Genomic DNA, 27,718 nt, shown 5'->3' on the forward strand with positions numbered 1-27,718 from the left:
TCTCCATGGAAGGGAACATAGGAGCCAGCTGGAGGCAATGTCTAATTTCTGGAGCCAGTGTTGATAGGATAAACATGCTGTCAGATGTGATACCAGTGTTAGCTTTGCCTCTGGGACTTAGGCTGTCTTGAATATTAAGGCTTTATAGTAAGTCTTGGAATTGAGTAGTACAGCTCCTCAGATTTTGTTATTCTTTTTCAGTATGGCTATTCTGAAACTTTAACCTTTCCACATAAACCTCAGAATCAGTTTGTCAATATCTACAGTATAGCTCGCTGGGATTTTGATTGGGATTACATTGAATCTGTAGATCAAGTTGGGAAGAATTCACATCTTGGCAACTTTGAGTCGTCCAAGCCATTGACATTGAATATCTCTCTATACATTTAGTTCTTCAATTCCGTCATCAGAATTTCATAGGTTTTCACATATAGATCCGGCAGTTGGACCATTTTTGACTCCCCTGTTGGGAAGAATAAAACTATCCTTTACCCACTTATACCCTTTATTTGGGGTCTGTGAATTAAACTGGAAAAGACAGACTGGCAATAGAAAAAAAAACAGATTTAATATGAACATATGATCAGGAACTGACAAAGAAATGTAGCAGTTAGAATTGAGGGCTTATATACTATTTTAATAAAGGGCGAAGGGTGATAAATTGCGGAGAAGTAATAGACAAAAGATCATGGGGTTGGGCTTTTTGCTGTAGTAAATTGTGGGAAGATGAATGGGAGAAACTAATGAAAGAGGAATTATTTAGTAAGATTTGTTATGCAGATTCAAGTTGGTGTCTTCTCTATTCATATGTAATTAAGTATCTCCCTTCTCTTTCTGACTTGGGAGAGGGAGACACCTTTACAAATTTGTGTTGCCTTTACAAAGGGTAATGTATCCCCTGGTTTTATGTTTTTTTATTATTTTTTTAATGTTTATTTATTTTTGAGACAGAGAGAGACACAGAGTATGAGCAAGGGAGGGGCAGAGAGAGAGGGAGACACAGAATCCAAAGCAGGTTCCAGGCTCTGAGCTGTCAGCACAGAGCCCAGTGTGGGGCTCGAACCCAGGAGCTGTGAGATCATGACTTGAGCCAAAGTCAGACACTCAACTGAGTCACCCAGGCGCCCAGTATGTCCTGGTTTTAGACAGAAAGGGAGAGCAGGGAAATTTCCCTGCATCTGCTGCATCTTAATTTCCTTCAGCTCAAAATAATCCTTATGCCACAGTGGTATATTTTGAAGTATCATACTCCAATCTCTCTCACTCCTTCATTCCCCCAGGCTTCTCTAGGTCATCTCTTAGGCTGTCCCTTCATCTTTCCCAGAGGTCCTCTTGTGATGTGATTCCACACTATCTTTTCATTCCTGAAAACAGTCCCTTCCCCTGCCATGGGGTAGTCCAATTGTCCCATACAGAGCCACCTGCCTTCATTCAAAAGTAAAGCCATATCCACACCCTTCACTTTTAGATCCCTCCTTGTGAGAATTAGATTCTTGTCCTTGTGTTCCACACCTGAAATACCCCTATTCAGTTATGTGCAAGGTTCTGTTGATAAAGGTGATGGTAAACTCACCTTCTCTCCCTTTTCTAGGGGTAGGGTACATATGCTACATGTAACTTCCCAAAGTAGTTCTGTCCCTTTCATCTCCCTTTCACAGTTGGATTCCAGGTGTAAGCTGGCAAAACCAGTTTCACAGTCTCCTTCATGGTCCAAGCTACACAGACTTAGGAAATGGAATTCTTAGACTCTCTTTTATTAAACATCAAGTACTGAGAAGCATCAGAGGAAACTAAAACAAAGAGTTTTAACATCCTGTTACTCTTGTGTAGTGCTCTGCCACTAATGAATGAATGATCTTTCACCGAAAATTGAAACCTGAGAGAAAAAATAAAGAAGTTAAAATATTGTCATAATATGGCACACAGGAGCAACAAGTCAACTTGAATAATCAGAGGAGAGCAACATAGAAATCAAATCCAACTCATTTATTGTAATCTTTTTGAAGAGACAAGTAATAATTATATAATGAAATAATAACACATTGTGTTAGTTTCTAAAAAGGAAGTAGACATAGAACTGTGGGTTTCAGTGACAACACTGACAATACCCTGGGGAGGGTGGGTCATGGAAGGTTCACTCAAGGGAGTGACATGAACTATGAACTTCATCTTAGAGGGCAAACAGAATTTTATCCTTCATGAAAAAATGAGGGGGGAAAAAAGGGGGAAAGAGACAGAAAAAAAAAACAGCATTTGCAAAGGAAGAGAAAGAGAAAGCATAATGCATTCTTTCCCAATGTTCAGAACAAGAACAATAAAGTTTTCAGTGTTTGAACTGGAGAATTCATATAGAAAGTGGTATAAGGTGACAATATAACATTAATCCATGGTCAAACGTTCGAAAAGCCATATACATCAGTGTTAGGGAGAACAAGCTTTGTTCTGTGGGTGATGGGAAGTAATTGAAGGCTGTTGCAGGGCTAATTTTATATGTCAACTTGAGTGAACTAAAAAATATCCAGAGAGCTGGCAAGACATTATTTTGGGGCATGTCTATAAGGGTGGTTTTGAAGAGATTATCATTTGATTCAATAGACTTAGTAAAGAAATAGACCTCACCAATGTGGGTGGGCATCATCCAATGTGCTGAGAACCAAAATGGAAAAAAAGGTGAAGGAAGGGCAAATTCTCTCTCTCTCTTCTTCAGCTTAGATATCCATCTCTTCCTGCTTTTCGTATCTGAGCTCCTGTTCTGGGGTCTTCAGACTCTGGGACTTACATGGCCACTGATTGTCAGCACTATAGATTCTGACTGATTGGCACCATTGGCTTTCCTACTTCTCTAGCTTGCAGATGGCAGATTGTGGAATTTCTGGACTTCTAAAACCATTTCAGTTAAATCCTATCATAAATCAAATATATATAACAATATAAGATAAGATGAGATATATAATATATCTCTTTGTCTCCCCTATTTGTTCTGCTTCTCTAGAGAACCCTGACTGATACAGATATGGAACAGCATAGTAACAAGACAGACTGGAAAGGATATAGCCTAGTAAAAGGAAGACACATCAGTCAGTGAAACAATACAAATTAAGCAGTTAGTCTATACCAAGCATCTGCCTGGAAACGAGTGATATATCATAAATAAGACAGACAGTACTCCTGGCTTACAACTCAGGGTCAATTTAGAATCTATTGCTATCAAGGGAATAAGTGACTGGATCTGGCAGAAAGACTGAGTAAGGGAACATGGTCCAGAGTGATTAGGAGGTAGGATGACTGACAAGACATAGAACAAAATAGAAACCAAGGATGACTAAATTTTCGAGCATGGACCAGATGGATGTCAAGATACAAGCTGGGGGATAAATGTTGGAAAGAAGAGTTAAGGAGGAAAAGGGAGCAGGTGGAGGATCTGTTTTAACTAGATGAGAAGTTACTTGAAGAGTGGTGAATCAGCCAAGGAAGAATTTATGAGATACTAAAGTGTGGAGAGAAAGAACAAAAGTTATTTACATCTACATATGGTACAAACAAGGAACAGCAAATTCAAAGAAACTGAACAGAGATGATTGCCACAATGCTCAGGATTTCACAGGTATTCCCCAGAAGCTAAGGTCAGCTTTCCAAGGGGCTAATGTTCTGCCAGCATTTCCTCTGCTTACCTTCACCCACCCATTCCCTGACTGATGGAAATATGACATGTTTTTTCACTTTTATTTGCAAATTCAAATAAGGCAAAAGATGAGTACAAAATCCATTTTCCATATAAGGTTAATATATATTATATTATGTTATATTATATTATATTATATTATATTATGTTGTTATATTATATTATGTTGTTATATTATATTATATATATTATATTATATTATATTATATTATATTATATTATATTATATTAAATATATATATATATATATATATATAAGGTTAAGGTCTTGGCACTTAAAGCTCTGGCCTCTGCTACTGCTCCATCCCAGGTGGTAGTGACTTAAAGTCAATGAGTGCTGAGCCCACCATTCCTTCTAGCCAGAGCAGACCTAGATTGATTCAGCCCTAACTCCTCATTCCGGAAACTCTTGAAGCTTCTCTTCTGGTTTTGGCTTCTGCTTCCTTGTCTTACTTTGTCTCATCTAATCAGGTGAGTATTTGAATCTGCTAGGTGGCTGCCTAAGTTAGGTATGGGGGAAAGGGAAAAGAAGTTGAGAAGGAGTAGCAATAGGTGTGATCACCTCCTCTCTTCCTTTGTTCTTTTGGCTCTGGGGAAGGGTACTGCATGTTACAAGGAACAAGAAAATCAAGTTTCTACAATTACACAAATGAGAACGAATGTTGAATAAGTGAAATAGGGTAAAAGTCTCTATATCTTAACATCCAGCCAGATATCATGGCCAATTCATCCATTCCCGAAATGTTTATGTTTCAGGCATAAGAATCTCAAGAGATGCTAAAATTTATTAATTTATTATTCTATCACTTATTGAGCTTCCATGGTATGCCAGATGTTGTGCTACTATTAGTGATAAAATAACGAGGACTTTATGCAAACCAACAAACAATACCAAGACAAGATTGATGCCTTCATAGAGGTTACAGTTAGTGAAGGAAGCAACAAATATACAAAAATAAATATAAACTCATAGCTGTATTTAAGTGCTGCAAAGAAGATGTATGTGATGCTCCAACCCAGTGAAAGAATCAGCAAAAGCTTCCCTGAGAAGTTGACAATTGATCTCTCAAAAGAAAGAGTGGGATGCCTGGGTGGCTCAGTTGGTTGAGTGTCCAACACTTCATTTTGGCTCAGGTCACAATCTCACAGTTTGTGAGTTCGAGCCCCATGCTGGGTTCTGCACTGTCAGTGCTTGGGATTCTCTCTCTCCCATTCTCTCTCCCTCTCCCCTTCTTGTGTTCTTTCTCATTCTCTTTCTCTGTTTCTCTCTCTCTCAAAATAAATAAATAAACTTTTTTTTTTTTAAAAAAGTAGGAGTTAGTCTAGGCTAGGCTGTAACATCTGGAATACAGGGAGGAAAAAAGACAAGGTATAGGCTGACACTATGCAGAAAAGCAGAGTTTTTACCACCCAGTGGCCAAAAGACCTTGTCAAAAGTTTGTCATTTATTCTAACAGCTATGGTAAATGGCTAAAGACTTTAAACAGCTGACAGTCCTATGTGTGTAGAACAGCATGGGAGCATGAGAAGGTATAGAGTATTAGGGAATTGTAAGAACGGCTTTATAACTGGAGTTCAGAGAATGCTAAGCAGGTAAAAGATATATGCTAATCATGGAAAAAAGTTTAAGCTACACTAATACAATTTTGCTTCTTGCTGAGGAAGTTAAAGGCATCGATTTTAAACAAAGGGTAAATATTATCATCTTGTAAAACACAAAATCCATCATCCAGTGACTGAAGGGAATAAGGATTACAATCATGAACGAAAAGAAACAAAAAGCCCAAATTAGGAGAAAAAGTAATAGTCAAGGTCAGAGACAATGGCTCTGGTAAAGCCACATCAGTGAGGATGGGGGGCGGGGGGGGATGCAGAAGATAGAGAGGGAACATGGTTCTGGAGAGGAGGTAAGGCAGTGAGAAAGCAAGAGGAGATAATGATGACCTTCCTGCTTCTGGTGTGATGACTTGCAAGACAATGGCAATCTCTTATATCAAGATGTATTATGATGAATTTAGTTATAAATATCTGGATGGGGAGGGGAATAGAAAGTGGGATTCTTGGCCTTACATTCTCAGGTCTTTGCATGTAAGACAAAAATCATATACCATCAAAATTAACCTAAAATTCCATAAACCTGCATTAGCTCACCAGAAACATGAAAAGCCAATGTAAACTTCTGCTTCTCCCCATATTTTGGCTGTGACCTCACTTTCCTGGGTTAAGTAGTGGAATCCATAGGTATTTTAAACACGAAAAGGACAAAAGAGTAAATATTTTATAATTTTTCCAGGAGTACAGTAAATGATTTCAAGTTAAACATTATGTTATTTCTTTGCACATATTTTGCAGAATGCATTAGGTGATTTCTGGAGGGCACCAGTAAAAGCTCCATGGTAGTCATGGAGTCTCCACAATGAAGTGATTGGGATGGGTCAGGAGACAAGGGCAGAATACTTTGCTTCTGGGGTCTTGGATGTTTGTTTCTCACCCCACCTCCCCTTGCTTACTGGGCATCTCCAGCATCCTCTGGTGTCAGTATTTTGAGAGGCAGAAAATTTTGAAGCCTCTCTGACATACTTTCAGAAAAGGCAAAACAAGTTCCAATACCACCACCAACCATCAGTTTCAAAAATCAGGCTGGCCTTGTTATGGTCATCTCTTGTCTGGCATTGGATATCTCTGGAATAAACTGGTTTAGAATACTTTCCTTTGCTCTTTCATGAACACTGATGGAGAAATTGTTGTTCCTAGACATTTGGTGGCTTTGGTATATATCCTGACAAGGGTGTAGGAATCCCCAGTTTCTTTTTAAGCTTAACAAATTTTGATCAGCCAAAAGAAAGTTCATTAAGTGTCATACCTATAACATTGCCTTTATTGATTTTTTAATATGAAATTTATTGTCAAATGGGTTTCCATACAACACCCAGTGCTCATCCCAACAGGTGCCCTCCTCAATGCCCATCACCCACTTTCCCCTCCCTCCAACCCCCCATCAACCCTCAGTCTGTTTTTAAAAATCTCTTATGCTTTGGCTCCCTCCCTCTCTAACTTTTTTTCCCCTTCCCCTCCCCCTTGGTCTTCTGTTAAGTTTCTCAGGATCCACATAAGAGTGAAAACATATGGTATCTGTCTTTCTCTTTATGACTTATTTCACTTAGCATAACATTCTCCAGTTCCATCCACGTTGCTACAAAAGGCCATATTTCATTCTTTCTCATTGCCATGTAGTATTCCATTGCATATATAAATCACAACTTCTTTATCCATTCATCAGTTGATGGACATTTAGGCTCTTTCCACAATTTGGCTATTGTTGAAAGTGCTGCTATAAACATTGGGGTACAAATGCCCCTATGCAACAGCACTCCTGTATCCCTTGGGTAAATTCCTAGCAGAGCTATTGCTGGGTCATAAGATAGATCTATTTTTAATTTTTTGTGGAACCTCCACACTTTGTTCCAGAGCAGCTGCACCAGTTTCCATTCCCACCAATAATGAAAGCAAGAGGGTACACATTTCCCACATCCTCTCCAGCATCTATAGTCTCCTGATTTCTTCATTTTGGTCACTCTGACTGGCATGAGGTGAAATCTGAGTGTGGTTTTGATTTGTATTTCCCTGATGAGGAGTGACATTGAGCATCTTTTCAAGTGCCTCCTGGCCATCTGGATGTCTTCTTTAGAGAAGTGTCTATTCATGTCTTCTGCTCATTTCTTCACTGAATTATTTGTTTTTCGGGTGTGGAGTTTGGTGAGCTCTTTATAGATTTTGGATACTAGCCCTTTGTCCGATATGTCATTTGCAAATATCTTTTCCCATTCCGTTGGTTGCCTTTTAGTTTGGTTGATTGTTTCCTTTGCAGTGCAGAAGCTTTTTATCTTTATGAGGTCCCAATAGTTCATTTTTGCTTTTAATTCCCTTGCCTTTGGGGATGTATCAAGTAAAAAATTGCTGCGGCTGAGGTCAGAGAGGTCTTTTCCTGCTTTCTCCTCTAGGGTTTTGATGGTTTCCTGTCTCACAGTCAGGTCCTTTATACACTTTGAGTTTATTTTTGTGAATGGTGTAAGAAAATGGTCTACTTTCTTCTGCATGTTGCTGTCCAGTTCTCCCAGCACCATTTGTTAAAGGGACTATCTTTTCTCCATTGGATATTATTTCCTGCTTTGTCAAAGGTTAGTTGGCCATAATTTTGTGGGTCTAATTCTGGGGTTTCTATTCTATTCCATTGGTCTATGTGTCTGTTTTTGTGCCAATACCATGCTGTCTTGATGATTCCACTTTGTAGCAGAGGCTAGAGTCTGGGATTGTGATGCCTCCTGCTTTGGTCTTCTTCTTCAAAATTACTTTGGCTATTCGGGGCCTTTTGTGGTTCCATATGAATTTTAGGATTGCTTGCTCTAGTTTGGAGAAGAATGCTGGTGCAATTTTGATGGGGATTGCATTGAATGTGTAGATAGCTTTGGGTAGTATTGACATTTTAACAATATTTATTCTTCCAATCCATGAGCACGGAATGTTTTTCAATTTCTTTGTATCTTCTTCAATTTCCTTCATAAGCTTTCTATAGTTTTCAGCATACAGATCTTTTACATCTTTGGTTAGGTTTATTCCTAAGTATGTTATGATACTTGGTGCAGTTGTGAATAGGATCAGTTTCTTTATTTGTGTTTCTGTTGTTTCCTTGTTAGTGTATAAGAATGCAACTGATTTCTGTACATTGATTTTGTATCCTGCAACTTTGCTGAATTCATGTATCAGTTCTAGCAGGCTTTTGGTGGAGTCTATCGGATTTTCCATGTATAATATGTCATCTGCAAAAAGTGAAAGTTTGACTTTATCATTGCCAATTTTGATGCCTTTGATTTCCTTTTGTTGTCTGATTGCTGATGCTAGAACTCTCAACATTATGTTAGACAACAGCATGAGAGTGGACATCCCTGTCGTGTTCCTGATCTCAGGGAGAAAGCTCTCAGTTTTTCCCTATTGAGGATGACGTTAGCTGTGGTCTTTTCATTAATGGCTTTTATGATGTTTAAGTATGTTCCTTCTATCCCGACTTTCTCGAGGATTTTTATTAAGAAAGGATGCTGAATTTTGTCAAATGCTTTTTCTGTATCGATTGACAGATCATATGGTTCTTATATTTTCTTTCATTAATGTGATGTATCACGTTGATTGATTTGCGAATGTTGAACCAGCCCTGCATCCCAGGAATGAATCCCACTTGATCATGGTGTGTAATTCTTTTTATATGCTCTTGAATTCAGTTTGATATTATCTTATTGAGAATTTTTGCATCCATATTCATCAGGAATATTGGCCTTTAGTTCTCTTTTTTGCTGGGTCTCTAGTTTAGGAATCAAAGTAATACTGGCTTCATAGAATGAGTCTGGAAGTTTTCCTTCACTTTCTATTTTTTGGAACAGGTTGACAACGATAGGTATTATCTCTGCTTTAAGTGTCTGGTAGAATTCCCCTGGGAAGCCATCTGGTCCTGGAGTCTTATTTGTTGGGAGATTTTTGATAACCGATTCAATTTCTTCTCTGGTTATGGGTCTGTTCAAGTTTTCTATTTTTTCCTGTTTGAGTTTTGGAAGTGTGTGGGTGTCTAGGAATTTATCCACTTCTTCCAGGTTGTCCAGTTTGCTGGCATATAATTTTTTCATAGTATTCCGTGATAATTGCTTGTGTTTCTGAGGAATTGGATGGAATAATTCCGTTTTCATTCATGATTTAATCTATTTCGGTCATCTCCCTTTTCTTTTTGAGAAGCCTGGCTAGAAATTTATCAATTTTGTTTATTTTTTCAAAAAACCAACTCTTGGTTCCATTGATCACCTCTACTGTTTTTTTAGATCCTGTATTGTTTATTTGTACTCTGATCTTTATTATTTCTCTTCTTCTGGTGGGTTTGGCGTGTCTTTGCTATTCTGCTTCTAGTTCCTTTAGGTGTGCTCTTAGGTTTTGTATTTGGGATTTTGCTTGTTTCTTGGGATAGGCCTGGATTGCAATGTATTTTCCTCTCAGGACTGCCTTCGCTGCATCCCAAAGTGTTTGGATGGTTGTCTTTTCATTTTCATTTGTTTCCATATATTTTTAAATTTCTTCTCTACTTGTCTGGTTGGCCCATTCATTCTTTAGTAGGGTGTTCTTTAACCTCCATGCTTTTGGAGGTTTTCCAGACTTTTTCCTGTGTTGATTTCAAGTGTCATAGCATTGTGGTCTGAAAGTGTGCATGGTATGATATCAATTCTTGTATACTTATGAAGGGCTGTTTTGTGACCCAGTATGTGATCTATCTTGGAGAATATTCCATGTGCACTTGAGAAGAAAGTGTATTCTGTTGTTTTGGGATGCAGAGCTCTACATATATCTGTCAAGTCCATCTGACCCAATGTTTCATTCAGGGCCCTTCTTTATAGATCCTGTGTCTAGATGATCTATCCATTTTTGTATGTGGGGTATTAGAGTCCCCTGCAATTACCACATTCTTATCAATAAGGTTGCTCATGTTTGTGAGTAATTGTTTTATATAATTGGGGGCTGCCAAATTCGTGGATAGACATTTATATTTGTTAGCTCTTCCTGATGGATAGACCCTGTGATTATTATATAATGCCCTTCTTCATCTCCTGTTGCAGCCTTTAATAAAGTCTAGTTTGTCTGATATAAGTGTGGCTACTCCAGTTTTCTTTTGACTTCCAGTAGCATGATAGATAGTTCTCTATCCCCTCACTTTCAATCTGAAGGTGTCCTCAGGTCTAAAATGAGTCTCTTGTAGACAGCAAAAAGATGGGTCTTGTTGTTTTTTTTTTTTTTTCCATTCAGATACCCTATGTCTTTTGGTTGGAGCATTTATTCCATTTACATTCAGTGTTATTATAAAAGATACGGGTTTAGAGTCATTGTGATCTGTAGGTTTCATGATTGTGGTGATGTCTCTGGTACTTTGTGGTCCTTGCAACATTTCACTCGCAGAATCCCCCTTAGGATCTCTTGTAAGGCTAGTTTAGTGTTCATGAATTCCTTAAGTTTTTGTTTGGGAAAACATTTATCTCTCCTTCTATTCTGAATGACAGACTTGCTGAATAAAGGATTCTTGACTGTATATTTTTTTTTCTGTTCATCACATTGAAGATTTCCTTCCATTCCTTTCTGGCCTGCCAATTTTAAGTAGATAGGTCTGCTACTACTCTTATGTGTCTACCTTTGTAAGTTAGAGCCTGCTTAACCCTGACTGCTTTCAGAATTCTTTATTTTCCTTGTATTTGCCAGTCACTATGATATGTCGTGCAGAAGATCGATTCAAGTTACGTCTGAAGGGAGTTCTCTGTGCCTCTTGGATTTCAATGCCTTTTCCTTCCCCAGATCAGGGAAGTTCTCAGCTATGATTTGTTAAAGTACACCTTCAGCCCCTTTCCCTCTCTCTTCTTCTTCTGGAATTCCTATGATATGGACATTGTTCCGTTTGATTGCATCACTTAGTTCTTCAATTCTCCCCTCATACTCCTGGATTTTTTTATCTCTCTTTTTCTCAGCTTCCTCTCTTTCCACAATTTTATCTTCTAATTCACCTATTCTCCCCTCTGCCTCTTCAATCCGTGCTATAGCCACCTCTATTTTATTTTGCACTTCATTTATAACATTTTTAAGCTCCTCATGACTATTTCTTAGTCCCTCAATCTCTATAGCAATAGATTCTCTTCTGTCCTCTATGCTTTCTTCATTACCAGTGATTAATTTTATGACTATTATTCTAAATTCTTGTTCCATTATATTGCTTAAATAGTTTTTGATCAATTCGTTAGCTGTTGTTACTTCCTTGAGTTTCTTTTGAGGAGAATTCTTCCCTTTTGTCATTTTGGCTAGTCCCTGAGGTAGCTCCAAACTTCAGGGCACTTCCCCTGTGCTGCACGGAGAAACTTGCATTAGTGGGCAGGGCAACAGTCAGACCCAATGTCTACCCCCAGCCCACTGCTGGGAACACGATCAGACTGGTGTGTACCTTATCTTCCCCTCTCCCAGGGGCACAACTCTCTGTGGAGTGTTGTGGCCCCTGTCTGGGCAGCTTGCACATGCCAGGCTTGTGGTGCTTCTTTGATGGGATCTGGACAAGGGCGTAGCCAGGGTGGATCCATAAAGTGTACAGGGATAGGAGGGGCAGACTTAGGAGCTTTGCCATTGGTGGTCCCCTGCAGGAGGGGCCCTGCAGCACCAGGAGGGAGACAGGCCCTTCAGCGGGATGGATCCACAGAAGCACAGCATTGGGCATTTGCCATTGAAGCCACTTAATCAGCACCCTGATACAGTATGAACACAATTTTGATGATTATCAAGACTCAAATTCATTGTAATGCATTTTATTGACTCACCTTAATGGCTAATTGATGCAACAGGATGTCTCTAGTCTAGTGTGGAGTTCCAGCCATGTCAATCCCAGCTTCTTCCCACAGGAAAGCTGCAGGTGCTAATGGAACTCCTTACTCAAGAGAATCCTCAAACATTTCACCGACAGAGATACTGACATAATCTTGTTCAAGAACAAGGATGACATCCCTGTTTTCAGAGGGAGAAATGCATACTTCAGGCTGTGAAGTCAGAATGGACAATAGATTTCCAATTTGAGGGATTGCTTTCCTTCTATGAATGTTGGCTCAATAAACCTTTTCTTATACTTTGTGGGATTTTCCTACCAGGCTTGATCTAAAGCCATCAAATGCTAGGAATGTGAACTCTAAGAAAAGATATTAAGCATCTGCTAACAACTTTACCCATATTGAAGGGCAAAATGAGCCTAAGGCTTCAGATGAAGGAAAGGATATTTCCAGTCTTGCACAGTAGAGCTTCCATCAATACGTACACTCAGACTTCTGATTAATAGAAAGTTGCAAAGTTGTGCTCAAGCCTTTTCTTCATCATCAAATCTTCCTTGAGTATAATGGCTCTTCTATTATGTTCTCCAGGCTTATTGTGCCAAACCTGTAAGATTTCAAACAGGGAAAGTTCTGTCTCAGATATTATAAAATCTTTTCACAAAGTCAGGAATAAACATATTTGTTGATTTGAGAGTTTATATTTCAACTTGTTCTTGCAAGGTGATTTTGAGACATGTGTTAGAGGTCTTTACTTTACTATGTAGACTATAATGCACCAGACTGTAATTCTGGGAAATCATGTTCTGAACCCAGAAGAAAACTCTGTAGAATACCAGGCAGCTTTTCCCTGAGGACACAACTTAGCAAGAGGTCAGCTTCTGAATCAGCCTTCACCAAAAACCTGGTAGTTTATTATTCAAGTACTTCCCATGTGAGTGAGGTGTGGGAAATGTACTTGCCTTTTGACCTCTGATGACACACAGGATCCCTGGATCCACAGCACCATCTGCTTCTGCTTTCTTTGATGTGGCTCAGTAAGCCCCATCTTTCTCTTATTTTCTACAGTTTCCAGAAATCCATGTGGGCTGTGCTCAGAGGGAGACCACAACACACACGCTCAGTTCTCTTCAAAAGAAATTCATCTTCTATTTGCATTTCTAGAATTTTGTCAGGTTAGTGTAGCAGGGCCCTGCTGTCTTTGTTCTCTGGATACTGGAGTTGATGTACAACACTGCTGTGTCAGTCCAAAAGGTAAATGTCAGATTGAGTCAGAGTGCAAACTTCAATGGCTGGACCAAATGGATATTTGGACCCAAATCAAGGAAGTATGAAAAAGACATTTCTGCCAAACCTATAAAACATAGACCCAGGTGTGTAATCTTAGCTTTTTTTTAGTTTCTAATTTGCAAATTAGATGTGCAGTCCCTCAGTGAGGGCTGTTTCTGGCATCTGAGACTGATGGTGCTACAATCTCTATGATTTGGGTTGAGATGTAACAGGTAATTGCTTTTCTAAAGGGGAATTTGATTTCTTCCTTTGATCTTCTGCTCTCAGACTTGGATTTATACTATAAGCAACTCAGGTTTATAGGCCTTCATATTCACATACTGGCTTTCTTGGGTCTACAGCCCATAAATATCAGGTCATGGAAATTCTCAGCCTCCATATTCTCATGAGCCAATGATCATAACAAATTTCCTTTTCTATGCCTTCTATAGGAGTTTATGCATATACCTGGTTATATTACTCTGGAGCACCTAACTCAGAATTCTCAGACTGAATGGGGAGGTATGAAATGCACTGATTCCATCACACTATTGAGTGGGAACCTACAGATCCCACTAAATGCTGCAAAAATACCACTGCATATCCAGAAGACTTCAGCTCAAATTCTGTTTCTCCCACTACTGACTCTTGCATTGGACAAGTCTCTTAGTTTTTCTTACTCCTATTTCCCTTATCAGTACCACAAAGATAATTCCCACCCAGTGACTCACACATTCTATTTAAAAGACCCTTATGTAGGGCTTTCCCTTTTCTAGGCATAGTTCTGAAATATTACAAACATTAACTCATTTGTAACAAATGTTAAATTTCAAAACATCCCTTCAAGGTAGGTCCTGTTATCCCCAATGTATAGGTGGGAAAACGGTTACAGAGAAATAAAGTGACTTGCTCAATGTTACATATACAATTATTGTAAGGGTAAAAACTTAAGAATTATCAGAAATCTTGGCAAACCTAAAACAATTTAAGGTAATTACAGCTAGCATGTATTGAACACTTGAGCACTCACTTTGGGCTAAATCAGAAGTTTTTCAAAAAAAAAAATTTAAGTGTGAGACACATAGTGAAGAATACTTTTTACTTTGTTACCCATGATGCATACTTAAATAACAAGTTACTGAAAAATGTAGATCCAACACAGTTACCATTGTGTTCTACTCATAGATTCCATGGACAAGGATTTAATTGGGCTTTAGCTGGGCAATTACTTTGCTCCTTGTAGCACCAAGTGAAGCCACTCAATGGTTACCAGCTGGCAGATGGGTTAATCTTGAGGCTTGGATGGCTCAGGGCCTAGGATTGGAGGACCTATATGTGGCCTTTGCATGTGGTGTGGGCTTTCTCACAATGTGGCAGTCTTGGAGTAGACTAACTTGTAACATGACAGCTGTGTGCTCCAAGATTAAAGGTTCTAGTTAACAAGGTATAAATGGTATTTTTATAACACAGTCTAAGAAATAACTAAGAAATCACAGATCGCTTCCAGCATATATTGTTGCTCCAAGTAATCACAGCCTTCCTCCGATTCATAGGAGGGGAAATTAGACTTCACATTCTGGTGGTAGAGCTTAAAGTTTCCATTCTAGAAGAACACATGGGATGAGGGATCTTATTGAGAATAATTTTTGAAAATAGAACATGCTGTAAATACTTAGCCTCATTTTATTTAATGCACTCTGATATCTTCTATTTTAGTCTGACACTTTTTAGTAATGTTGGCTGCAGTGCACTAAACTAGTTCCATGGTCCACTCATCGGTTATATTTTAAGAGTTAAAAAATCAGTTTAAACAATGAATGAGGTATGCACTAAGCCCCTTTCATGCAGTATCTCTTTTAATTCTTATAACCACTTTAGGAAGCAAGTACTTAGATGTTCTGCATTACACAGAAAATCCAGTGTGACTTAAAGAGGTCACATAATGTGACAGATTCAATATTGATTCCAGCTCAGGCTAATTCCAAAACAACCACTCACTCATATTCCTGCATGCAATGTGTGATCCTTGCTAATTTCAACCTGCCACAACAGATTGCAGGAGGAACATGATAAAATTGCATGTGAATTGGTGTGTGTTTGTGTGTGTGTGTGAGAGAGAGAGAGAGACAGAGACAGAGACAGAGACAGACAGAGGCTCAGCTCCCAAGACACTTAGATATGATCTTCCTGATGGGGATGTGGGCCCTGAGTTCTGACTGGCAACATAGGGCAGAAGTGAATGTATGTCCGATCAGATGTCAGAGTTTTCTTGGAGCTGGGAGGTGGGGGCAGCCCTACTCCTTATTAGTGTTCATGAAAATGTCACAGGTAAGCTGAAAGGCCATCGCAGCCTGCTTAGCAGACTCTTGGAATAAAACCAAGGCCACCATCACAGGCAAAGCATTGAGTGGAAAATGCCATGACTGATGGGGTTCCATCTGAGATGGTCATGAACAATTTAAATGAAGGTTGAGATAAACTGCTACCCAAATAAATCATATCAGATGCAAACTGACATTTCCTAATTGATGGGTTTAAGCAAAAGTCAGCTCTTAGGACACAGATATATTATTAAATTGGGAAAAAAATGTCAATGACAGCAGATGACCCTGGATGGAAGTGTCCACTGGCCAATAAATGTTATACCTCTGCTGGCCATTCCTTGTATCTGGTTGTCACTCTCCTTAGGAAGGTTATTATGTGTCGCCTGGATAGATTTAAAATCCACGCTAATTATTATGGAGAATAAATACTACTGTCAACCTGTGAGGATTTTTTTTATAGAATAAGTGTTCAGAACATCCTAGGTCTTCCACTAATGAAGTGGGATAAGGTGGAGTGTTACTTTCAGAGCCTAGATGTGCCAGCTCTTCTCCACCTATTTTACAGATCTTCCATTTTACCTTCTTTCTGTTGGTTGTCACCCTGTGTGTTCAATGGTGTCTGAGAATCTGCTTTTTCTTCATCCTGTGCTTCACTCCTTCCCTCCCTTCCTTTGTGGAACTAATGTTTATCAGAGAAAATAGAACACTTCCCCTGGTGTGGGATCCTGGTACTTGGAGGTCACATGGGGAAAAGAGTTTCCTTGATTCTGCTGTAACTCACACTGGCCCAAGCAGACACTGTAGCCCCTGCTCAGCATTGGCTCTCCCCACCCTCAAAACGGTGCTCAGATGCCAAGCTTGTAGCCAGAGCCATGCTGGGAGCCTTTGTTTCCTCTGGAACCCATGTTGTCTGCCCCCTCCCTACAGCACCAAGAGAACATGCCCTCAGCTACTGCTGTCAGATGCTGCATACATCCAAGTGTAGAGGTATTTTGCACCTTAAACTTCTGCCCTGTCTAGCCCTGATACTGGCAAGCACGGGCTCCAAAGGCAACGTGGTTGACATCCATTGCACTGCCCAGCACCTGGCCTCTTGTGTTTCCAGGAATCCAACCCTACTCCCAAGCTGCCTTCTTCCACAAGGTCTCTCATGTGTCCCCAGCTCAGGTGAACCTGGAGACTGGGTTCTTGGTCGTATTGTCCCTTTCCCCATTGGGTTGCAGAGCACTTCTCTGAACTCCAGTACACTGGGTGAGGCTACAACTAGCCTGACACCTGCCAAAAGCTTGACCTTGCTGCCCATCCCAGCTCTGCCCAAGGAACCACTCCCACAAGACAGCTCACCTGGAAACCCATGTCACTACCCACACTGGTTTCATCAACTGCCTGTCTGACACTTTGGAAGGTGGTGCTAGAAAAATGTTGCCTTCCTTAGGGTTCCTCAGAAACCGGCCCTGAGATGAGTGCATATGGCTTATTTCAGAGGTGCTGCCATTCATAAATAGAGCAAGAGAGGAGGAGAGTGAGACAGGGCTTGTTGGGGAGTCAGAGAAGTGTCCATTATCAGAATGTTTCCCTCTGTGGGATCCTTCATGGAAACCTGTGCCTCCTGGTTTCCCACTTTTGGTAGGGGGAGGTCTGGACATTTGTCCACTAATTCCCATCCATCACTGGTTGATTGCTGCTCATGGGTGCTGGATCCTTGGTTCTTCCAGCTGCCCTCCCAAGAGACCCTCATGCAAAGAGATGCAGAGGCAGACATTTGGGGACCAAACTCTAGTGAAAGGAGTCAAGGAGGAGTGTAGGGCACTGGCACCATCTGCTAGAGGAGGTCTTAGGAACTGGCAATGCTGGATCAGCCTGGGGTCCTCATGTGCACTCCCAGCTAGGCTGGCACCTTCCCCTCTGCCTTAATTCAACCTGTGAGTCCTCCTGTCAGCTCTCTCCCTCCTGGGCCCCTGGCAGGCCCCCAAGATTTCTGCTTATCTCACAGTCAAGTCCTTTGGAAAACTGATGAAAATGGTACATTTGGAGAAAACAGTTCTAAAGGCCACGTTTTCTCTCGTTTAATTACATTGGATCTTCCAGGGTAGATATTATTAACTTGAGGATTTATGGAGCTCATGGATAGATTTCAAGGAAGTTAAGAATTATACTGTCTATCAGGCTCCGTGGACCTTCATGTCTGGTGGAGGATTTACTTGCCTGTGCCTAGGGAACCTGCTTATCTCTCCATTGTAACCATGTCTGGAAGGAAGCTATAGATTTTCCAGGTATGGTGACATCATGAGCACCTTCCCATGTACTCTTCTGTGTCATTTCTAAACTTTTACTCCAAACACCCAATGTGTAGGAGTAAATTATGGGGCCTCCCTGGAAAGCATACACCTCCACCTCCTCAGAAATATGGCATTTCTGCCCTTGACAACTGGGGCTCTTGCCTGTAGAAAAGATGGTGTTAAATCATCAGTTAAAAGAACCCAGGGCCTGCCCTCAAATATGTGAATATTTTCCATATGTACCATATGGAAGAGGGATTAAACCTATTCCTTTTGGTCTAGGGTTTGACCCATTATCAGTTGATGAGTTTTTTGAAAGACAGAAGGTAGCTGGAAATGTGGAATGATGCTCTTGCTTTCAGAGGTTCTTAGAGGTAGAGGAGAGTGCACTGAAAGGACTAGTGAATTCAGTCAGAAAGTAGTTCATCTCTTGAGGTGCTTATTGCAAATACAGGTACCTGGTAAACTGTGGATATGTGTCATATTCTAGCTCAATGGCTCTCAAATTCTAGACTGCAACAGAACTACCAGGAAGAATTATTAAAACACACATTTCTAAGTACATAAATCTATAGGACTGGGATGGAGCTTGAAACTAATGTTTTTTCAGTTGATGCTGATACTGCTGGTCTAGGAACCACAGATTGAGAACCATTGTAGTAGGTCTAATAGTGAGTTTCCCTGACGCCTTTTATTACCTATATTTTTTAGGACAATGTTGTTATATTGGTTAGGTTGCTCTAAGATGTTGCAGTAACAAGAATGAACTTCAGTCACTTAGAACATTCAGGTTATTTTTCTAATTCACTCAAAGTCTGAGGTAGGCTAATGAGACCATCTACCACCTGATGATGCAGAGATCCAAACTCTCTCTGGCTGCAGCACCCCTACAGAGGCAGATGGCTTCCAGGGTCACTGTACAGGAGACAGCAAAGGCTACGATACAGTTTTGGTCCAGAAGTGTCTTAGGCATCACTTCTGTTCACAACCCACTTGTCAGAATCAATCACATAACCCCAACTTAATTGCAGAAGATGCTGGGTAATGCAGGAGAACACATGGAGCATTTTAAAGAACTTCTGTCTATGCCAGAGTTGTACACAGGACAAATTACTGTGATGTGGAAAGGCATTTCAGCATCCCTATCCACAGTCCCTCAGTGACTGTGGCTATTCCCCTCCACACAGCAGTGAGTACAAATGTGGATTGAAGTCTGAGTCCTGGACTTGGATCTAGTCATCATTAATTTAATGACTTCAGCATTCATCTTCCACATCTATAAAGTGAGGAAGAGTAGATGTGCATGTGTTCTTCCATCTCTATGTTCAACAACTCAAGGTAGCTACAGAGGTGATTTCTCAGTTTTCAAATACCTGAGAAGTATAGATGGTCATAGGTTTCTTCTGAAGGGTTTCACCCCTCTGGAACATTTTCACACGCAAATTCACACAGCTGCCCCTTCAAATGAGTCTATTAATCAGTTACTTAATTTGTGAAGGACATTTGTTAATTATAAGTTGAACAACAAAATATCAAACAAGAAGAAGTTTGTTCATTTTGATTACTATTATTTTGATTCATATTATTTTATTATAATACTCACAGGTTTATTTAATAAATAAAAAAGTGTTAAGCTACAAATGACATCTGGTCAGGCTGTGTTGCTCACAGAACTGCATGATTTGTTTGTTAAGCCTGAGTTCATTGTGAGGGCCATCCTTCTATAGGCTTATCAGAATACCTCTCTCTTTTGGACCATTAAGCAGTTGGCTGTTATTGCAAAAACTCTTGACAAGACCAAAACTTTATGAAATGAGTGTAATATGAGGAAACCAGTGTGGTGTGCAGGAAAGAACAGTGGGTACGGTCAGGGAACCTGGGCTGTAGACCCAACACCTTTATCAACACTATGCATGGCTTTAGGGAAACCACTTCATATATCATCATTTAGTTTTATCCCAAAGAGGAACAACAATAATCTATGCAACAGTCTGGGGAGAGGGACGAATGTAATTCATTTCTTTCACCCCATCCCTGGATCCCCACCGGGAAATCCTCAAAAATATCATGTTATTAACATTCATGCCTTCCCACATGGCATCTTCCATTAGTCTTTAGCATAAGTGGAGAAATTATTATTATATCCCTTTGAACAAGTTATGGAGAATCTCTGTGAATATTTGAACAGCAGACTTGACCATATGTTTTTCAGTCAAACCTTACCTGAATTCAAAGTTGTGGGAAGGGGGTTAATGAGAATATTGATCTGGTTATGGTCAGCCTATTTTTTTTTCTCTTTTTCTCAATATTCACTTTGAATTATGCCTTTGAGAGACAACCTTTTGTTGACCCATATCTTTCTTGGGGCAGAGGAAGAGGAAGGTGCAAAATGGGTATAAGAGTATTCACTGTTATCTTGTAGGTACGGACATGAATCCTGCTATGCTTCTGTTCCTACCTTGAGAACATAGCCAAAAGATGTAATTTGGACTGGAGACTCCAAATTATAGAGGCGTGGCCCACTCTTCATTGTCCAAGTCCAAGAGTTATAAAGTAGCAGAGGATGGGTAAAGACATGGAGAAGAAGCCTCTTTATCTTATCTTTCTTAGCCATTTTTCCACTGGACATTTGTACCTGAATCAAGCTCTGGGGAGTGGGGGAGATTCCAACTAATTCTTCAAGAAAATAGGAGCCAGTTCTCTGAACTTGCACAGGCAATGAATCCTCTTCTATATTGTTTTTATTCCTTCTCCTATCACTGAATTTCTTGTAACTCAATTGCATTTTTCTGAGTTCGTTCTCCTTCCATGAGCTACCTGAGTGCAATTGATGGCATGTATCCTTACCCTGTGGGACTGGTAAGAATCCCAGGAAAGATCAGATGGAATACTCTTGACAGAAATTCCAGAATCCTTTGCTATTCCTGAAACCTTATAAAGTAAGATATATCCCAAGGAACCCTCTGGGAGAGGAGTAACTGATGTCTCCAGCACAGGGCACATTAGAGCTCAGGAAAGTAGGCACTTAGCCTTCATCTCTCATAGGATCAGAATGGTTTCCTCTCTACTAGAAAGTGATAAAAGTTCATCTTTATAGAAAATCAAGCCCAGCATCAGGCGTTACGAAAGGCATTTTACTCCTTCAATAGTTTTCCGACTTAATAAACCATCTCTCAGAAATTACCTTTGAGTTTTGGTCAAGGAACATAGAATATTTTGTTATGTATATATTTACAAATTTGTGGTAGAAAATGAAGTAAAGACCAACAGGAAAATAAAAGCCCCTGTAAATCTCATGACCCATGGGATTCCTGGCACTTTTATCACTTATATCAGTGTCATATATCTTATCTATATATACTTATATGTGTTGATATAATACTTTTTTCAATAAATACTTATAATACATCATTATTAGTGTCTTTTTAAACCTGTCTCTTCCCTTAGAATGTGACATTTATTTCCCCTTGCCATTTAATAATTTCACATTTCATTGTAGTACTATTTAGTATTGTGCTAATGAATTTAGCAGTTTGTCCAATCACCAAATATACAGCATTTGGGTTGTGTCCAATATTTCTTACGATAAATTATGTTGTAATTACTGTATTTTAGATAGACCTTTCATACATAACGTCTCATCAGTAATGTCTTTTGTGTCAGGAGGAAGCTCACCATGTGCCAGAACTGCATGTATCAATGTGTCTGCATAGTTTTGGCAGGCAGTGAAATAGGCTCTATCTGGTCACCACCGTGTCCCTATCTACCTGACACTTTCTGCCTGAGTACTTTGTATTATCTTAGACTGGACAGGTCAGGTAAGACCTCAAGAAGGAAGAAAGAACTTTAGACAATCATTAAGTCACTTACATCTAAATTCTAATCCATCTACACCACTTTCTACCTGAGAACTTCAGTTTCTTAATCTCTCTGAGGTGTGATTTTCTCAACAGCAAGAAAAGTCAGCATTGTCATGTGGATTAAGTCTAGCAAGATCTGAATGGTAGTGGCTTCACAATAGGTGTGATTGTTGCTATCAAAATGAGTATTATTATCCTTGTGAGGGGCAACACGGCAGGACCTGGGTGCCACTGCATCCCTGCTCTGCGGGCATTGGCTCCCTCTGCCCAAGTCTGATGGACACAAAAATAGGATGTCTCACCCCATCACATCCCTCACCACAGCCTGCCTGTCTTCATGTGAGTTCCCCTTGAGGCAAACCTGAGACATAGACTCAAGTGATAACAGTTTATCCAGAGGCCACAGAAACATCAATAACAGAAACATCCTTTTGGAAAGGGAAACAGGCAAGAAATGGATGATGAGGAAGTGTCTGTTGTTAAGCCAGTATACACTGTGGTGACAGGGGCTCAAGCCTATAGGGCCACCTGATAATCAGTGTAGATTATCAGTGTAATCAAGTTCCAAGAGTCATCCCACCAAGGGGGGTGAGGTGTATATCTTCCATTGTCATTGTTGTAGGTTGTTACAAAGAGGTGAATGCCAGCACTGTGGAGAATCTTGTCAGGCCCACAGTACAGAGACTGGCAAGTGTAAGTTGGCATGTGCTCCAGGAAGCCAAATGGGCAAGAGGATGTGGTTGGTCCCAAGGCATGGGCTGCACTTCAGATGTACTTCCCCCAGCATCTCTTGCAGTTTCTTGGTCAGTGTCTCTGTGCTATTAGGTGGGGACAAATATAGTAGGAACACTCAGCAATCCCCAGAGCTTGTTGGTAGTCAAGCATCCTGCAAGCTCAGGCCATCAGCAGGACTCAACAGGTAAGCTTAGATCACAGTAGTGTGATGGGCTGACAAAGTGTGCTTCTTGAACTGACATTAGAACAATCTACTCCATTCTCTGGGTCAGCTAGAGAGATACTGTGAGAAGACCTCTCCTCACTAAGGGAGAGCTCAGGAGGGGCTTAACAAAGCTCATTCCTTGTGGTAGTCAGGATTCTTCAGAAGATAGATAGATAGATAGATAGATACATATAGATAGATATAGATATAGATATAGATATAGATATAGATATAGATATAGATATATAGATATATATGTATCACTGGAAGTGGTAGATAGATAGATAGATGATAGATAATCACTTCCAGTGATAGTGCCTGCATATAATGCAGAGATATATGTAAACCAGGCCTGACTTCTCTTATTCTGTCAACTAATTGTAAGAAGCTTTCCATGAGGCCATATGTGAGGTGAGAGAAAGAAGAAACTGTGACAGAAGAGGAAACCATGACCATTTGGGCCACTTGTTCATGTAGCTTACTTATTTTCCCAGTCTCTCCTAAGATCCAGTAATGAGCCAAGAGCTGTCACTCAAAAGGAGAGTAGTTATCCTTGATGGATGGCAATACTTTGCTCTGAATCCCAAAGTCCTGTACTGCTATTCATACATACAGAACCTGTCAAAGGCTCCAAACAGTATCCCTATTTGCTTCTGACACTTCAAGCACCAGCAGATCTGCTGGATTATATGACCCAAAGCGCAGAGCAAATAACAAACTTGTTGCAAGCCTTCTCTTGTTCTGGGTCCCATTCAAACTAGCAGTTTTCAGACCATTTGGTACATGGGAGAGAGTAACACATCCAAATGAGAAATGTACTACCTCCAAATTCCAGAGCCTCACTAGGTATTGTACCTCTTTTTTGGTTGAAAGAGGGGCCAGATGCAATAACTTACCCTTCACATCAGAAGGAAGATCTCAACATGCCCCACATCTCTGTTCCATAGAAACTTCACTGAGATAGAAACTTCTGAATTTTAGTCAGTTTTATTTCCCACCCCCTGGCATTTAAATGCCTTACCAGAAGTCTAGAGTAGTTGTTCCTTCTTGCTCACTAGGTCCAATCAGCATAATGTTATCAGTAATACAGACTTCTAGCTCACTAGGTCCAATTAACATAATTTCATCAGTGTGATAGGCCAGTTTGATATCTTGTAGAGGGGAAAAGCAATCAAGATCTTGCAAACTAAATTATGGCTAGGCGCTAAAGAGTTGATAATCCCCTGAGGCAGGAAGGTGATAGTGTGTTGTTGGTCTTGCCAGCTGAAAGCAAACCGCTTCTAGTGCTTTCTGTTGAACAAGGATGGAGAATAAAGTGTGTCCCAGCTGCATACCAGGTACCAGGGAATATGTTAATTTGCTCAAACAATGAAATGCTATCCAGATGTTCTGGATAGCAACTGCCATTGGAGTCACCACCTGCTGGAGCTTGTGATAATCCACTGCCATTATACAAGATCCATCTGTCTTCTGCATAGGCCGAATAAATGAATTGAATGGGGATGTGGTACAAATCACCACCTGTGCATCTTTCAGGGCCTTGCTTGGGCACTGTTACCAAAATCCCTCCAGGAATGTGGTACTGCTTGGGATTTACTATTTTCCTGGGTAAAGGCAGTCCTAGTGGGTTCCACTTGGCCTTTTCCACCATAATAATCCTCACTCCACAGGTCAGGTGAACATTGGAATTCTGCCACCAGCTGAGCATATATTTTTCAATTATGCATTCTAGAACTGGGGGAATAACCACAGGATGGGTTTGGAGAGCCACTGGGAACACTGTGAAAAAGATCAGAGTCAAAACTTCATTGATCACCTGACCTCCATAAATTCCTGCTCTGACTGGTGGACCACATAACATTTTGGGCCTCCTGGAATTAGTGTCAGTGTGCAGCCAGTGTCCAGTAGTCCCAGAAAAGAACTGATTATTATTTTTTTTTTACTAATTTACAGCTTTCCTGGTAAAATAAAATAGGTCCCATTGGGGAAGGCTGAGAGAAATATTAACAAATATATATATATATAGATAGATAGATAGATATAGATATAGATATAGATATAGATATAGATATAGAGTCCTCCCTCAAAGGGACCTAGCCTTCTTTTTTTTCAAGAGGTTCTGGGTCTATAAACCGGCTCAAAGTTGGGTATTGATTGAGGGGCTATGACTTTCTGTTTTTATGACTCAAGCTCATATTTTGTTCACTTGATCTAGAATTTTGTGCTTATACTGATAAAGTAAGATTTAGTAGGCTCCCCATCAATTGCTCTTCTAGGAATGCTAATGAACTAGCCAACACCATAGGTCTACTTAAGCCAAAGTATTCTGATGGCTACTTAGACTTTGTCATTCATTGCAGTAACCATGTCCAACTTGCCTTTGATGGATGAGTGCTGCCACTTGGTTCCTGCCCCTTTGGGGTCCAACTACTCCCTCTACATTTAGATGTCCCAATCCACTGTCTATAGTTCACACCGTAAAGTCTAGCCTGAAGAGAAGAGTGAACATTGAGCTCTTAATGGACATAGGGGCCCTCTCACTGATTCCACTCTCACAGTAGTGATGAAGGGTAGGTCTTCAGGACCCCCTCAGTGTTGGTGAGCAGGCCTCACATGACACATCTACTCCTTTTGCTGGAGTATGCAGATCTGCTAATTCAAACAGATCTCTCAGAAGTCAAAAAACTGGCCTTTGGCAGATGCTCTAATTCTTGAGTCTGAAAGTCCTCGTGGACTGCTGCCAAAGCACTATATTAAGTTAAACTACATCAATCCAATTTTATAAAACTCAAAATCAGACTCAGGCTTAGGATAAAATTTCAAGAGCGAAATCTAATCCCTGATCTCTTTTCAGTTGAGTCTTAGGTGAACAGCTTAAGTCATTTTGTGTGTGTGTGTGTGTGTGTGTGTGTGTGTGTCTTAGCCTTTCTCTCTGAAAATCAAGCAATATTTCTATGAATCAAACACCTCTTCCATCCCAGCCCCACAGACAACCTGATGTCAGTGCAGCTGTGCAAAGCAGCTCTGTGCACACCAGTAGGTTTTACTTCAAGGGATTGAAAAGGGCTCTCTGCTTTTAGTTTCAGGGCCTTCTCTATGCCACAGAAGCTCCTCAGTCCACCCACAGCTTCAGCATGGGAGCATCATAGGGGTGTGGGAGCTGGTGATGTAGTGTAGTTGTTAATGTCCCCAGAGGCAACTACTACCTATGAAGACTAGAAGCCAGTTGATACATTCTCAGTCTCATCCTTACAGGGATAGCTCTTAGGTGAATTTTGTCAGGTTACTCATAGATCCCAGGGAGACAAAGACTCATCAGCCAAAGCAGTCACCAGCTCAGTAAGGTGAACTTTGTAGATTTCCTGTCTGCTCTCATCCCCTCTTTCTCACTTATGCTTCCTGGAATTAGCTCCCAAATAACCACCTGAACCAACAATGACAAAACAGTATCTGCATTTGGGAGAGCACAGAGGTGGACATTGGTTTACCTATTACTTCTTGAAAATGTAATAATTCTGGGACGTTCGGGTGGCTCAGTCAGTTAAGCCTCCGACTTTGGCTCAAATCATGATCTCACACTCATGAGTTCGAGCCCCACATTGAGCTGTCTGCTGTCAGCATGGAGCCCTCTTTGAATCCTCTGCCCACCTCTCTCTCTGCCCCTCCCCCACATTTACTCCCTGTCTTTCTCTCTGTCAAAAAGAAATAAACATTTAAAAAAAGAAAATGTGATAGTTCATGTGTTTGATTTACTATGTTGTAGAGTGGTGAATAGACGTAAGATATTTCTGTGTTGGGTGAACCTAGAAGGTAGATATTCTTAGGATAATGCCACTCTTCACCTGGATGATGAATTGATTCAGTTGGTAACTTTTAATTCTCAATCTTCTTGAATTTACTGATAACTTACTACATATAAGGTGTCATGGCAGGCACTGAGAAGCAGAAAAAAGGAGAAGAAATGAATCCTATCTGTGGTAACAACTATATTTTTGAGGAGATAATAAGCATGATAATGTGACCAGCATGTTGACATTGTGTTAAAAAGATCCAAGTGTCCAGCACAAAAATCCAGCATCTGATTTAAGAATTCAGTGGTGAGCAATATTAATGAAAACTAGGATAGTGAGGAAAGCCTATGAAATTTGAACTTTGCTTTGAAAAAAGCATAGGTGCCTAGCTAACAATAAGAGACACTAATGTCATAATTCTGCTTATGGGAAGGTAAGAATGATCTCCCCATCTTAACCCAAAATAAATGAGTGGACACTGGCCATTCTATCTGGGAGCCACCTCTCACAAAGTGCACATTGGGATTGACCAGCAATCTTTAATTTCTAGAGATCAGGACTACCCCTACAAATGGTGACATATGACAGAAAAAGAGGACTTGGTGGACCTACGGCTAAAGCAACAGGGATTCTTTCTCAAATTTATTGTATTTCAGCATACTTTTCTTTATCACTGTTTTTTCTAAGACTTTCAGACCTGAATACTCTAAGAAGAATGAACATGCACTCCACTTGTGGGATTTATTTATGAAGAATACTGGTGGATATGCAGGTATCTATTTATCATAGATTTTAAGATAGAGCAATATTGTTGTGGGAATATCATGTCTTCGTTTAGCCCAGAAATAAGAAGAAGGAAAAGGAGGAGAAAGAATAAAAGGAGAAGAAAAAGGGTAAGGTGGAGGCGGAGAAGAAGGACAACAATGAGGAGCAGAAAGAGGAGAAGACAATGACGACAACAATCATAGAAAGAACCATTTTCACAATGGTTTTTAAAAGATGGCCCATTTCTAGGTTCCCTACTCTATTACATTGATCTATGTGTCTGGTTTTTTTTTTTATTTTGTAATTTAAATTTCTCTTATTTTATTTTTTTTATTTTTTTAATGTTTTTATCTATTTATTTATTATTTATTTGTTTATTTATTTATTATTTATTTTTCTGCTTTTTTTTATATGAAATTTATTGTCAAAT

At 40.0% G+C, this 27,718-nt stretch overlaps 1 pseudogene; it reads right to left on the minus strand.

Moving 5' to 3' along the window:
- The window catches only part of LOC122237109, a 188,277-nt pseudogene that overhangs the window by 151,317 nt on the left and 9,242 nt on the right, over window positions 1–27,718 (minus strand).

Source organism: Panthera tigris, chromosome A3 (assembly GCF_018350195.1).
Source record: "Panthera tigris isolate Pti1 chromosome A3, P.tigris_Pti1_mat1.1, whole genome shotgun sequence".
Lineage (NCBI taxonomy): Eukaryota > Metazoa > Chordata > Mammalia > Carnivora > Felidae > Panthera > Panthera tigris.